The following is a 16,320-nucleotide window of genomic DNA, read 5'->3' on the forward strand; positions in this document are numbered from 1 at the left end:
CTCTTCTCTTCTCTTCCTCCTTTTATTTTTTTTAAGCTATTCACATTTTTCTCTCTTTTTTTCCAATTGCAGCAGCAGAACATATATTACATAAATGATCCTAATGTTTAAAAATAATTGTCTAGGTGATTAACAGGATTAGTTTTGTTTATTATCTAGCTTAAAGGAAACCAAATCCATGATTTATAGATGTTTGAACTGTAGTGCTACTTTTTCAAGTTTGAAAGGAATGATACCTGTTATTAAACTAATTGATAATAGTGACTATAGAAGTTAATCAACTGTTCAGGCTGTTAGGCTCTGTTTTTCAGACAGCAGGAATATAAAGCTTAGTGTTCTGGTAACTGCCCAACATTTCCGCCAAAGCTGTGACAGGACATATGTAGGTCATCTTATTATGGAACAGGACAAAAAGGACCTAGCATTGTCAGGGACCTACTTTTTTAAAGGATACAACCTCTCACTGTAGTAGAGATGCCAATTTCTCTGTACTATTTTATGAGGAAATAATTTTTATCCTTTTATTACGTGGGCCTAGTTATCCCTTGGTCTTATGGTTTATCCATTCTGGAACAAAATTACAGTCTCATGAAAGAGTACAGTAGTATTCTGGTTGCATAATTAGAATTCGATGTGAAATACTGTAGACTGTTATTAAGAATTGATTGTTTTGTTTAATTGCTGATTATAAAATAATATTAAACACATCTATTGGTAAAACACTTAGAGGTAAACTGTTGTAAAGATATGGGCAAATAATACACATTAAGCATATTCAGAGGATTTTTAAAATTTCACAACTCTGGCTAAATACTTGGTATTCTTTTTCTGACTATATAATAGACTATTTTAACTTCATTAGGAAAACTGGTTTCTGTAAATTCTTGAGGTAATTGTACTCTTTGCATCCCTCCTTAAAAACTATCATGCTGTGATTTTTATACCAGACTATCCTCTTGCATAGTGTAAAAACTTCTTTGATTAAGGCTGAATGAATCAGTGTTGAGACTGAAGTTGAACTAGTCAAGACTGGAGTTCATTGAGATTGAATAATTTCTCCAAATGTTAATGGTTATCTGCATTTAAGAGAGAATACTCCAACAGTGAACATAGAGACTAGAGACCCTACCTTCCTAATGTATTTCAGTCCTAGTTAGGAACCTAATTACAAATCTTGATTTCTTTGTTAATCCAGGAAATACAGATATTGAGAGAAAATCAAAGTAAAAATCACCTCAGAAATTGGGACTGGAGTTTTCACAGAGATTGGGTCTGCATCCTAATCACTTTATATTGCTCTCCTCCCATTTAATAAATGCTCCCATTTAATGAATGCTATAATTTAGAATGGAAAATACTATACTCCCCTTCTATATCAAAGTTAGAAATGTTAGGGTTTCTAAACTAGCAGTTAATGAGAAAACCTGATAATACTTTACTGCCTTTTCAGTAAACTGTGAATTGCTGTTAGCTTAAATTTGGTTATACAGAATTGTACCAGTAATCTTGCCAAATTTTAGCTTGGGTCCCAAATTCATGAACCATAATATTTAATGCAGATATGGCAGGTCCTCTCTTGGCTGACATAGTAGGAATTGAGCCAATGAACTTCAAAACTAAAAGCATAAGTTGTTACAGCAGTAGCAAAATAGTCAAAATGTTGTTACCAGGGACTATAAGAAGTTATATCCTTTGCATAATGGCTCTAAAGGGTATTTAAAGTGTAGTCTCAACAGTAAAATCCTCAGATCACCGTGCTAGAAAAAAGAAAATGGACACAGATAGTAAAAAACAAAGCATCAAGAGGGCAAGAATTTATCCTTTACAATAATCAAAAACTGTGTGCAAGAAATTTTCAATTATAAAATTAAATATAGAGCTGTTGAAACATCAAATAAGGCCTTGGAGTTTACGATAGTGACCCTATTTCTTTTATAATAACATTCTGAAGCTACTCTGTGCTTAAATCTGATAAATGATTCTTTGTACATTACAAAATTTGAGTCCTCATGCAAAAGCCCAAAGGGACAATAGCAGAGGCAGAGATACAATTTTTATAGTGTGTGCTAATCTCATGCACCGTATGAAGTACACATTTAAATCCTTCTAAAAGCTATCAAAAGACCAGAGTTTCTTTCTCCTTTGTCACACATTACAGAAAGTGAGAACTTTGAAGAATTAAGCAAGTATGGAGCAAAATGTCAAGTAATATAATCACCTGGATTTCAAAAAGAAGCCTTGCGTTTTTTCCTAGTAAAATTAAAAAAAAAAAGAAAAAGAAAAACAGTCAACAGAAGAAAATACAAAAGCTTAAAGTAATAAATACAACTGTAGGTTTGGAGACTATAACAAGAGGATATAGTTGTCAAAGTAATTGTGACAAAGTGATTTTCAAAATCTGTTTATTTTCAAAAGTATTGCTCCATCTCTGTTGACTTGTTCTGTTCAGAAATGTTCTCCCCTTGAAGAAAGTGAAATGAGTTTAAATTGTGTTATCTATATATATGCATGTATGCACATATACATATGTACACACACATATCTATACAAATACATTAAAAATGTTACATTATACTGTAATAATTTAGCACTTACAAGTAATATATGTAAATATTAGCCATTGTTCCTATGTGTATACTAAATTTTTCATTTAATACATACTTATGAGACTGAATTTTGGTCTACCATGCAAAACACAGTTTGAGATCTTTTATAGTACATCAGGATGGGGTTTTATTATATTTCATTGTAAATTCCATACTATCAAGGAAAGGTCATCTTTCCTGATACTAAAATAAAACTATATTCCCTATGTCACATTCAGTAGGACATAACGTACACCAAAATGCCACTCTGGCTTTAATACCACCATTTCTCATCCCCAAGTAAAAAGAAAAAAAGGAAAAATCAAAACAAAAAAAAAAAAGCAAAAGTAAAGAAATAAGACAGACAAGAGAATAAAGGAAAAGGTAAAGATAGATAAAAGAAAAAGGGAAATTAAAAAAAAAGAAGGAAAAAACACAAACAAAAATAGTATATCTGAGTCAAAATCAGAAAAGACTTGTTTTCAACTGGCTCAAGTTGATGCTGCCTCAATGTGGAAATGTAGAGGGTTTTTCTGGGGAAGGGGTAACTTTTTTTTTTTATTTATTTTTTTTCTTTCTTTAGATACATTTGTTTCACTAAGTCATTACTTCTGAAAATCTTGTCTTGCCTTAAAAACTCAACATCTCTATACTGGCTTTATTTGAGTATTTTCAAGGGGCTAGATATTGCCACTAATCCACCTATGGCTATGGAAAATAATAATATTTTATTGATTAATTAACAAAGTCTGTATAAAATGTTACTGGTTGGCCTCTAACCGTGCCAGTATTCCCTTTGTGGGTAACTCAGTAATGACTCTTTTCAGTTGTATTATTGAGTACATCAATCAGTTGTAATGACTTTGTTGCATTCCAGATTTTGTTCAAATGCAAGTCATTATAGTTCTATATTCAATTCTGGACATTAAGTGCTATGCCACCTAACTCACCTTTCAGATTGTGATCAGATCACATACAGACAATGAATAAAGAATTCTTGAAATGAGAAAAGCTGAGAGGATTCCTACCTTTATGATCCTGGCCATCCTGATCATTTGAACCACTCAAACTAAAAGTATTCACAAAGATCATTCAAGAATTGAGATAATCTAAAAATAAAGACACATTTACAAAGTTTTGAATGAATAATGACAGAATGCACTCTGTGAAAATCTATGGCTTATGCTATCATTATAGATCAAGGTGCTGGGACTTCTGAAATAAGTTCTTCTCACTGTGCAGACATAGGAGACCAGAAATGATGATGACCTCAGACCAATTAAAACAACATATTGTTCCAGCCAGTCATCTCCCTAAAGTTTCCTGCCAGAGTCAGAGATCTGACTGCAGCACAGACCTGAGGGTATGTGACCACAGATTTGTGCCCCACTTTGAAATCTAATGCAGTCCTCCAGCTGTCTTCTCTCACTCCTGGCAGGCTGCATCACCTGGAAACTGGGAGGAAACAATCATGGCAGTCAAATAAAACTGCCAATAAAAAGTAAGACACAAGTCAGGGTGAATGGTCCAGTTGCCATCATGTGTTCAGTGCTGCAATATTTCTGTGGGGCAAGGTAGGTATTTGTAACACAATGAGACATGCTAAAACACTGACAGTAAGGTGCTCAGAAGAGTAAATTAATGAATATTTTAATACTGCTGTGTTATTATTATTTATTCCAAAGAAGGAAGCTATAGAAAAGTACCTTTAAGAAGTTCTTGACAGAAACTTGAAATTGGCTGCTTATTCATCCCTGATATCATGCAGTTGTCTGGTGGATTAGATTTGAATCCTATGCAGTTCATCTGAATTCCATTTTTGCTTTTAGTCTGTGATACTACTTGGAAACTGCTTTCATATGTCACAGATATCAGAAACCAGAAAGGCATTAAGATTATGGGGGGTTTTTTTAACCAAAAATCAAACAAAGTGTTTTGTTTTTTCATCAAGTCAAAAACTGCTGCAGGTTTTCTTCCTTGCTGTGTTATCTGTTTCCATATTTACAGCCCTGTACAGTCTGCTGAACAAGAGAATATGCTGCAACAAATCTCAGCTGTAAACGTGTCTTTTTCTCAGAGCTGGTTGGGACATTTTGGTTGCTGTCACAATTTTATCTGTCTTTCCCTGCTCTCTTCCTCCTTCATTTAACTATTATGATAAATGAATATAAATAAAAATGGAAATCTCCTCTTATACCTTATTATGTTTTTAGCAGTGACAAACATCAATTTTCTTAGAGCATTCACCATGTTGTCTTTTAGCACCACACCTAGAAGATTTTCTGAAACGGAATGGCTTCCTTTACTCTCATGGAAACTTTGGAGTTTTATATCATGTTATACCTGTTTAACTGACTTCTTTTCTGAGCGTTTGGTTGCTAAAATAGCTTCATATATATATATATATTTCTAGAAATTCTACATTAATAACATTTACACAAGCACAAGTAAGGTTTTGCACCTTACTTTGTATGTAGCTTATTATAATGTCTGGTATCAGAATAAGTGCTAGTGCCTTTCTGCTCAGCAGTAACTGAATGAGGCCAAGATCTATCAGATTCCTTAGCTCTGAGAAATTCCTGTATAATCCACCACACAGTATATCTTTTTTGGGTAAGTGCTCACTGCAACCAAGCATCCATTCCCAGGGACTAAACAGTGGCACTAGTTACACAGCAAGAAATTTTCAGGTGGTGAATATTTCTGGCAAAAAATAGTGTTTATGGTGGAGCAGAATAACAAAGCATGTAAAACAGAAAAAGGCTCAGTTGTCACGTCTTCATTCTTGATGTCTTGTGTGAAGTCAAAACCAGAACTACTGGCATGGACAAATGAGTAATCATGATATACAGCAACCCTGATGCCAGGGATAAAAAAAAAACAAAAAAAATCAAAAAAAGCCCAACCAACAAAAAAACCCCAAACCAACACAAACAAAAACAAACAAAACAACTGAAGGGGCAGGAAACTGGAAGCTTTGAATTTTCTCTTGGAAATTCTAGGTTTTTTTCTCTTACACTACCTGAGCTACAGATACAACCAGACAGTTTCTGAGCCTTAAGTGTCACTGTTAGATAGAATTTGTCTGGAAAATAAACTGGGGAAACAAAAAACAAAACCAAAAATCTAAACAGTAAGCAAATTCACTGTGAATCTTCTATCCCTGTTTATCTTCTAACTAGCAAACAGAAGACTAATTCTGTAAGTTAAGTGCAAACAACAGGTTACTTTGAATTCAGCATACTCTTATCCCACGCTGAAATCAGAGTCATCAATTTTCTGTGCATCTTTATATGAAGCAATTTCAAGCATTCTCCCTATTTTATACAGCCAATGTTAATGACAACGATTTTAAGTCACCTCCAGAAACCCAAAACTGATTACATAAAGTCTCTGAGTAGCTATGTGCCAAACTCTAGACAAAGCTCTTTTACCTAGGATGTGTGCAAGCAAGCCTTGAAAATTGCCCATTTTTCACTTCTGTGTTTTGATTTTGCCTATTATGCAAGAAACAAATTTGAAACCTAAACTTTTAAATTAGTATGTTCTTATATGTACAGGAAATTGTGAATCAAACAGTCCCAAGATGAGAATAAACTACCTGTCTGGATCAAAATTCTTCAAATTTTCAGTCAATTTCCAGTGAAGAACTAAATGTAGAAGACTTCAGTTCTTTTGTCACACTGTTTGTCCCCCTGTTTTTGCAACACTAGCAAGAGAAATCTTGCTAAGTCTATAAAATAAATTTATAGATAAACATTAATATATAGCTTGAGTATTAAAACAGAAGTCTGCTTCTATATTGTATTATTCTTCTCCAGTGTTTTTTTTTTAGTGCACTGCATAGAGAGCTACTGGTATGATTTGTATTTATTCTGGGTATGTAGTCCCACTTGAAAGAGAGCCTATGAGGAATGCTTAAGCCATGTAGAGGGCACAGATTAAATGTCATAAGAACATGACAGAGTTCAAAAGCAAGGATCCTCTAGTTCCTTTTGGTGCCTAGTTTCACGCTGATTCAGAAATATTTTCATAATTTTACATTCTGTTCTGGTCTCATGTTACTCTCCTTGATTTTTCAGGACAGATTACTGATTAGGAAGACTCAGTCTCAGAAGATAGAATATTGATATATAAATGTTTTATTGAAATTATTTATTGTATGGGCTTTAAAAAAAAAGGCAAATTACATAACATGTAAGGTATTTTAATGAAGCACTTTAAATTGTAGGAGGATCTGCAATTCTTTCTCCTTCATTAAAAGAATTTTAATGAAGCTTAGAGTAGGTTATTATTCAACATTTTGAGAATATTGACTATGCTCGATTATTCAGTTTATTTCTACCATGTAATTACCATCCTTTTAATTCTGGAATGAAAAAAAAATCTAGGAAAAATCTACCTTAAAACTCTTCATAGTTACCTTTATATTGACACTTCTTTATATAACAATTCCTTTACATTGATGTTGATCCTTATACTGCTTATAATAACTATAATGTTCAAGACTTCTACATCTACATTTATAATTAACGGAAGCAAAACTCTTTTTTTCTTTTTTTCCTAATATTTCTGTATTGTGTGTTTGGTTTAATCATGCTGAGCCATCTGAGGGCTATCATTCTCCTTACAAATCTCTGAATAAGATAACTGAAGCGTTACAAGAAACAGCTCTGTAATTTCAGTATGTGCAACATCTCTCATCTTAAGAGTTTTATTACAAAGGTCACTACTGAATAAATAACTTGTAGAAATAAGGTGTTTAATAGAAGTGCACATCACTGTAGCAGTTCAGTCAAATCTAAGACTATGGAAAATCTGAGAGACAGCAGTGATATTTTGAAGGACAGACAAGGGAGCTGTGTTTAATGTTACACTTGTAAGTCTGATATCATTCCTTTTTCTCAAATGTCAGTGTCTAACCCATGCTAATAAGTAAGATCTTTTATAATGATAAATCTGAATATTAACAGAAAATAAATGGATACTGCCATATACAAACACTGCAAATTGCTAGATATATGGTTTCACAGAGCAAAGATAAGTATTTTTTGAATTTCATATTGAGAGAAAGCTGACATTTGTGTTTCCCAGTTAAAAACCTCAGGAAATTGTGGCCTGTTTTGATGATTTGTGGGTGGTTCAGAGATACAGTTCAGAAGCAAAATATTTGCCTGTGTCTATATCTCATTTTCCATAGACACTACCTTTTGATATTTTTGAACACTACGACTGAGACATAATTAATATTTTGAAATGCCATAAGTAAATATTAATTTTTTTATTACTAAAAATCCTTAGTAAAGAATGAGGGTGCTTTGGTGGCTCCCAAGATTTCTAATCCATTTTTATGAATTTATGAGAGTGATTGTAAGATGACTCAACTTCTGTGATAATCACTTGGCACAGCTGGTTGCGAGGCATAACTCTGCCGGGGTTGACAGTGCTCATATAGATAATGAAGAAATTTGAATAGCAAGTCACCTGTTTACTGACTGGAAGCAGGTTTCCAGTACCTAAAAGGGCCAACAGAAGATGAAGAGGGACTTTTAACAAGTGGTAGGACAAGGGGGAATGGCTAAACTGAGAGAGGGTAGGTTTAGGTTAGATATTATATTTACTGCAAGGATGATGAGGCAGTGGAATGGGTTGTCCAGAGAAGTTGTGAATGCCTCATCCCTATAAGTCTTCAAGGCCAGGTTGGATGGGGCCCTGAGCAAGTGGATGTAGGAAGGTGTCCCTGTCCATGGCAGGGTGAATGGAACTGGATAACCTTTAAGGTCCCTTCCAACCCAAACCATTCTGAGGTTCTGCAATTCTGGGAGTATTCTAGATTGAAAATGCTGTGGTATGTTAAAATGAAGGGTTGTAAACATGTGATTAAAAGATAGTGGGGGGGAAAAACGGCACTGTAATTAAAAAATAACCAGTGTTATAATTGAAGTGTTATTCTGCAAAACTAGCAGGAACCATTTAAACAAGGAAATTTTTTAAGCATATAATTTACAAGAAAATTAGAGTACTTAAAACCTTCTCAAGGAACAAAAATCTTCAGAATATCTACTAATTTATTCTGTTACATAATAAATGTCTAGAAAATATGTATGCAAATATATTTATCAGAGGTACCTTGAGAAGAATATGTATTGCGCAAAGTATTTAGAACAGAATGCCTTAAATTACAGCCACTCAATCTATTCACAAAGAAATCATTATATTTTCCAGAATCCTGGTATAGTATCAAGACATATTCTTGTGTGTTCAGTAGGATACTAGCTGTTAACACTTTACTTGTAACTGATGATGACGGTCATGAGATACTGCTATATTTGATTTATATTATTCATTACACTTGAAGATTTAACTTGAATCTCCTGTCCAGTTCTTATAATCTTCTTTCAAGTGTAGAGCTCCTGGATACTGAACCCCTTAAAACTATGACAACTGTATGACTTTAAAAACCTTAAAGATTAACATGTTAGATGATTAAAGAAAGGATGTCAGAGACTAAAATTTCAAAGAGAAGGAATACAAAAATTGGTATGTTAGCTTAGCAATGGGCAGGGGTCAAAATAGAGTTTTTTCAGCCCTTAGTGTACTTAAGCAATTTTTGTTCTGTTTTTTTAGAATATAAATGAATAATTAATTGGGACCTTACATTAGTCTTTGAGAAATGTCATGACAAAAAGCACTCTCTTTTAGAGGATCAGGTAGAGCACCTGACTTAACTTTAACTGAAAGCAGTGTATTTCATCTCTTCTAGTAATATTTTGTAATAACACACTCAGTGATTATCATAGTTTGAAAAAAAAGATGCAAGCCCTTTGAATATATGATTCATCAGAAACTTCATATTCATTTTCAACCAAAATATTGAACAGATAGAGGGCACCTTGATATCTTGGTATAAATTTCACAGAAATATCTATAATATCCAACTAATATGCAGATAAGAAAGACTGGAATTATTCCATATCTAATGACTTAGTCATAAAAATATGGCTTTTAAAAATCTTCCAAAGTTCTCTTGCTGAAAAGTCTTCAAGAATTTATAATACCATCAATTAACAATAAAGATCCTTATGAATTAATAACTGTCCATATACAAGAAACAAAGACCAGAAAAAAAAGCTGAGTATACAAATAGTAAGTGTTTATGAATAAAATACATCAGCACCAGAATATCAAAATGTTCTGTAGTGAAAACTGAGCTTTGTCATAAACTCCTACATGATCCAGAATAAGTTGGGAATGCTAACATCTAAATATTTCAAGGGATGAAAAAATAATTGGAGTAATATAATTTTTAGTATACTTAAAAAAAAAACCATGCAAAACCAAGAATGTTATCAAAAACTATCTCATGGGACTGCTGGCACCTAAAAATCAGCAGCGGCAAATGAAAAGAAACACACATGAAAACTCTTTGGAAATTTTGGCTATATACACAGTTGGATTACATAGGCTTAATTTACCTATTTAAACCCCGAAAATATGTTTTGGAGTTATTCTCCATAGGTCAATGAAAAAAAATACTGCTGAGAGCTAAACAATAATAATAAAGAATGTTAGGACTGGTTATGAAGGAACTTGTAAACAAAGTGTCACTATATTATTTACAAATTTATACTGTGCTCGTACTTGAAAACCATTTACCTGGGCTAATCACCTACAAAAGAGGGATTATTAAACGTATAGTGTACCTACTACAAGAGAAGTCTCCCTAGCCTGGAACATAATGACCTAGGAGGTGTTCTGAAAGGTACATAAAACCATACCAAATCTGGAAAAGGTGGATAAAGAATGATTACTTTCTATTTCTCATAACAGAGAAACTAGAGGAAAAGAGATAATTTTATCAGTGTTTTTAAAACAAAGAAGAGATTTTTTTTTTTTTTACATAACAAAAAGAAAATTTAAAAACTTCTTGGGGAATAGATTCCAAGATAAAAAATATTATTGTCCAGAGAGAACTGACAAAGTTCCTTCATGCTGAGTCAAAGAAAGTTAGATGAGTGACCTCTGCAGAGTTTCTCTCAGCTTTGTTCTTATGATGAGTCATTATGGGAGATAAGGTCTTAGACTACACGGTTGTCTCTGTGTGCCTCTTCCTACAGTCTTTACCTTGAAAATTATTTTAGATGATAAAGATCATCTTGAGAGTAATCGTAAGTCTTCTTCAAACACTTCTTAACACTTTTTATACTCTTTTTCTTATCTCAATCTGAATGTTAAGGGGTTTTTTTACCTAGGAATATTAATGTTACACATGGTTTCAGAGAAATTTTCTTAGTTAAAAATTGAAAATTAAATAAGAAAGGGAAGACTGAGAGCCCACCATTTCTAGTACATCCTTTAGTTGTTTCCTAGACCTGGGCAACAGGAAACTAAGGTCTCAGTAAAAATTATTAGAACCGGTTTAAAACACAATATCACACAGAATGGATAGTTTGGAAGGGTACCACTGAAGGTCATCTAGTCCCACTCCCTGATCAAGAAGAGATTATGTTTAAGAGCCTTATGCATACAATAAGAAATTTAGACCCACAAGTCTTGCTCAGTAGAAGAATCTAGACTTCCTATTCTCTATTATTTCCAATAATTTTATGAGAAGTAACTATGAAGCACAATACCACTTTGCATTTTCAAGTGGTGTTAAATTGTTACAAGCACATTTATTTCAAAAAAATTACATAATATCCTACCAGCTAATGAATGACCATCATAATCTTTTATGTAACAAATTAAATTTCAGTTAGTAAATTGAGTCAAGAAGAGCTGCATTCAGTGTGGTACCTTTTCTTATCCATATAATGTTACATCATAGTTAGGATTTCTCTGAATCCTAAACTGAATAAAAGGTGAGGTAATTGCTTTGTTATCAGAATAGTGAGCATGTAAAATTGGAAATTTTTAAAATTTCTCCCCCATTACAAAGGTGAGGTTATCTTTTCATGATGATAGCAGAGATAAGCTTTGTATTACAGCTTTGCAGAATTTGTGGCAAATTACAGGAAATAATCTAAATTTCTATATGATGACACTAGCATACACAGAGGAGAAAAATATTAATGTCCTTTTCATGGTCCATCTCTAGATATGATAAAAGGTGAGATAAAAGCAAGAATTAGATATACACATACTGAAAAATCGTCATTACCATCTCACATTTTTCATGCAGAAGAAGCACTTTGTACTCTGCTTTGCCACCTTTATTCCTTCTTGCAGGCATATATCCTCAAAGCCACCATTTGCACATTAACTCATTATCATTTTTACCTGTGCTACTCTTTTCCTCTCGTCATTTTTTAAATTTCAGTAAGTTATAGACCAAACATACATTGATAATATTCAGCCCCCAAAAGTACAAAGGTGCATTGAAAAATGAGCATTCTCTCCTGACAAACATTGGAAGACCACAGTTACTTGAAGACTGATAAAGATCAAAACATATGGAATTAAAAAGGAAGCTGAAAAATGTAAAAATTGGCGTCAGATATTGCTTTGTTGTAGAACAATCTGAGTGGGGTCTTTTTAATCGCTATTTTGCCACTTACTGAGAAATTACATTACTTTTGTATTGAGAAGAGAGAGAGTCAGAGGCAGTGGCCATGTCATAGGACAAAGGTGTGTTTCAAAATGGCTTTCTGTGTAGTGATAACAGTTACACTTGATGTAATACTCTTTCTTTGATAAAACAGAACTCTTCCTATGAAGAAGATTCTCTGTTAGAAACTGATGACAAAGATGAATCAGGTTTTTTTCTGTACAACATTAAAGTTCCTAGACTACTGCAACATAGTCTTTTGACTTTAATTATAGCTATCCCAAGAAATATATCCCTAAATCCAAAACTGACTTTAAACAGTAGTGGAAAAGCAAAGGAATGGCAAAATAAAAATAATTCCCTTCTATAAATCAAAACCTGAGATAGAATAGAGAATGGATGGGCTTTGGGAAAATAATGTCCGTGTATAACATTGAGACCAAAATTAGTAAGAATTTTATTATTTAAAAAGAAGAATATTAGGGTGAAAGTCACAGTCCTGAAATAATATGTTGGAGTAACACAGGTGATGAAGTGAAGAGAAAGCAGAAAAGCAAGGATGGGCCATTTAGTCACATTCTGCTCTTTTTCTTCTTTAGCAGAAGCACTGAACTGCTGAACTGATGACTGTTCATAAATATCTGCAATACAGTTGGTCCCAGCACCGAGTATGACAGCTTTCAATAAAACATTCATTGTGATGCTTTGAGGTCTTCAGAGGTACATAAAATAGTTCCCAAACTGCACATTACATGCAGTTTTCCATTATACACTGCACAAAATGTCCTTGACATTCAAGAGTTTGCCATACATATTTTAACATGCATCACTCCAGGGTGTATTTGAAAATACCCTCCACTTGCCTTTAATAATAATGACTTGTCAAGTAGAATCCAGATCTTGGTTAATCTAACATAATGTGGACTTGATGGTTTTTATTAACTGTCAAATGGAGCCCAATAGCCGTCTGAAACATTTTTCCCTTCTGTCATGCATTTGTTCCCAGCGTGTTTCATTTCTGACCACTAATGTAAAAGGTTAATAAACTGCAGTATTAAATGTCATTAATATTCAATATGCATGGCAAGTGAATAATTTTGCAGATCTTTTGTTTTAAAGATGTTGGGATGTTAATGTGGCTATTCTGCAGTCTTTCAGAAGTGTACCATGCTGCATGCATTGGCTAATTTGTCTGCAAAGAGTCTATGAAGCATCTTTGCTACATTAGACTCTCTGAACCTTCATTAAAATTCACGTGACTGCTTCAGAAATCTGGAGGATTTATCTGATTTCCAGTTCTATCTCCTTCCCTCCTACTTTTCTCTTCCCACTATCACAAAGTACAATTAATCTAATATTCTCTCACGAGCATTTTATCCTATGTCAATAATAAAATGACCATAGGAAAAAAAGAGAAGGTCTGATTTTCAAATATCTATTTGGGTCACTGCCAGTAAGAGGCTGATTATCAGTGCTTGTTTTTCTTCACACTGTTGTTTCTCAACAAGAGAAACCAAGTCAAACCTTGTTATGATGATAAATAATTTGCCTGAGTAACAGTCAAGCTTGTTAAAAATTCAAGAAATTAGAAGAACATAGATATAGATGATGTAACTATCCTAGATTTGTTGTGATAATAGCACAAAAATATTTTACTGAAAACTGTTCTGGTTTTATACTAATAACACTGGCAAATGTATTTGATAAAAAAATCTTAGAATGAGATATGAAATAGATTAGTAGGCTGAAGTAGAATATGTTCTTCAAACATAGTTATTGCAAATTATTTCTTCAGATTTTTTCTATAATTCTTGTTTCTAGAATCTAAATACCTCCCCGAACCAGGATGAAATGGATGTTCTGTTAAATATATTTAGCTATAACTTGTGTGCCTGCTTATATGCTCTCTCTACAAATCAATTTTAATTTTAGCTCAAACAAAAATAAATTTACCTTTAAATATAAACAATTTCATTTGAAATTCTTAAACTGACACAAATATTCCTATCAGTCTAATTGGTAATAAAATTCATTCCTTGTAAGGTTCATGTCAGCCATGAGCCTTATTGTATGTCAATGTTGCTACATGCCATTTTCAGTTTTCTCTTCTAACATTGACCACCATTAGGGAAAATTTTTGTAAACTAAGATACATGCAGATATTTCCCCAACAATGCCAAGGCAGTGGAAAGAATCCAAAAAAGTTTTTTTCAGAGGCAAGGACACTAAAAACCCTGCCCTCTCTGGGCCCAGAAGGTCCTGTACATGTCTGTGAACATTATCTCTCCTGCATACCAGAGAGAGAGAGGGTTTACTCACCGTCTTCTCTGCAGAAGGGAAAGGACAAAAAAAACATCTAACCCTCTTGAGAGAGGCACTTTGCAGACAGAAAAAGGCTTCCTAAGTGAAAACGAGTTCTAGCTTCCTGATACAAATACTTCTGAAAGTGTACCTATCCTTATATTATTTTCCAGTTACCCAATGTCCAACCTACACTATTAGTCAGTGTTCTTTCTTCTTCTGTAGGTAGAATACAGAATACTTGTACCTTTCTACTTTCAGAAATGTGAAAATGAGGGTTTCAAATACTAATTTTAAGGTTGACCTAGAAAGGTAGTTGTTGTATTCTGCTTATGACTAGAAGCAATTATCAACATTAGTGTGTTGACCATGTGATAATCAGCCAGATGAGATGCACTGGTTCCTGTGACTGTACTGCATGTTTATTCAGCATATTCATTAAACACTAAAGGGAAAATAGGCCTTGTTTATGCATGTAACTGTTTCTCAGTCAAATAGCAAATACACCTATTATTGATGTGTCATTTGTTGTTACTATGTGAGTATCAAAGTTGTTTAAACAGGAAAAGGAAAAACAATAATTTTGCTGGGTTTTTTTAAGTCTCAATTAAGATGAGGAGAAATTAATGATGACTACGTTGTTAAGGACTATGTTATGTGAAACCAGTTTAATTTTAGACCACCTCTGAGCTACATAGAAATTTTGTTGGCTCATGGGAAAGTTTTTTTTAGAACAAAAACATCAGTGTCCTTCCTCTTCCTTGAAAGGACATTTAATCATTTAAAAGTCCAGTGTATTTGTGGCTAAGTTACAATTCAGTGTTTATATAAAACGGAGTCAACAAATCAAACTTGTGCTATGAACCCCAGCTCTAGTAGGAGTGACACTTCCAGCCCAGGTGATCATGAGCAAGCTCTTACTTTAATGAAGTTCTTGCTTCTACTTGCTACTGTCTTCTTTGAAGATAAAATGGATTATTTAACCCCTGAGAGTGCACAACATGATGTGCAGATTTCAGGCCATACGAAATCTTGATACCACTAGTAGACATTGCTGCACTTCTATACTGTTTTCTAAATTTTGGTACTATGAATAAAAACTAGACCTATCTTTCTTCACTATCTCAAAGATAGCTTTTTATAGAAAACTAGTAGCAATAATATATTCACAGACATGAATTATTCATAAATAATAAAATTTACCTATTTCATATGGTCATTCAATCAGCTAATTATATAGGAAAACTTATTTGCTCCTTGAATTACTGCTTGCCAAAGAGTACTTTTGGCAGACACAGCATCTCAACACTGCCAATTACTTTCTTTCATATACCATATGGAAAAGAAAATCCTGAAATAATGTTTGGAAAAGATGCAATAATTACTTTGTTACAAGATGGGGTGGTTGCATTGTATCATACCCTATTGTGTTGTTAATTGGTTTTCACCAGCATAAAGAAATCTAATCATGCAATGTGCTCCAAATGCAGGACAGTCCATACATTTGGTCACATGTTATGACAGAAATTGACTTTTGATGATAATATACACAGAACGTGTTGCCAGCTTGTAATTATTAGGACCTATCTCAGTGCTAACATGCACTCTTCCAAATGAAGAATAAGAGAGAAATTCTTTCATTGGATACTAACCATGTTAAAAATGACACAAAGAAAAGAAGAACAATAATGAAAGGAACAGTAATTATTATAGAACTTGTAAGAATGGATGGAACATATTTAAAGTTTTACTAAATATTTCTGTTCGTCCTATTAGTATGCTTTTGTCTGTCCATCTACATAACTAATATACATTAAATTTCTGGTTTTAGTAAAGCATGTCTGTATTTTAAAATAAAATAAAAGGGTTTTGTTGAAAGAATACTAA

Source organism: Manacus vitellinus, unplaced genomic scaffold, assembly GCF_001715985.3.
Source record: "Manacus vitellinus isolate BGI_N305 unplaced genomic scaffold, ASM171598v3 scaffold_1_pilon, whole genome shotgun sequence".
Classification (NCBI taxonomy): Eukaryota; Metazoa; Chordata; class Aves; order Passeriformes; family Pipridae; genus Manacus; species Manacus vitellinus.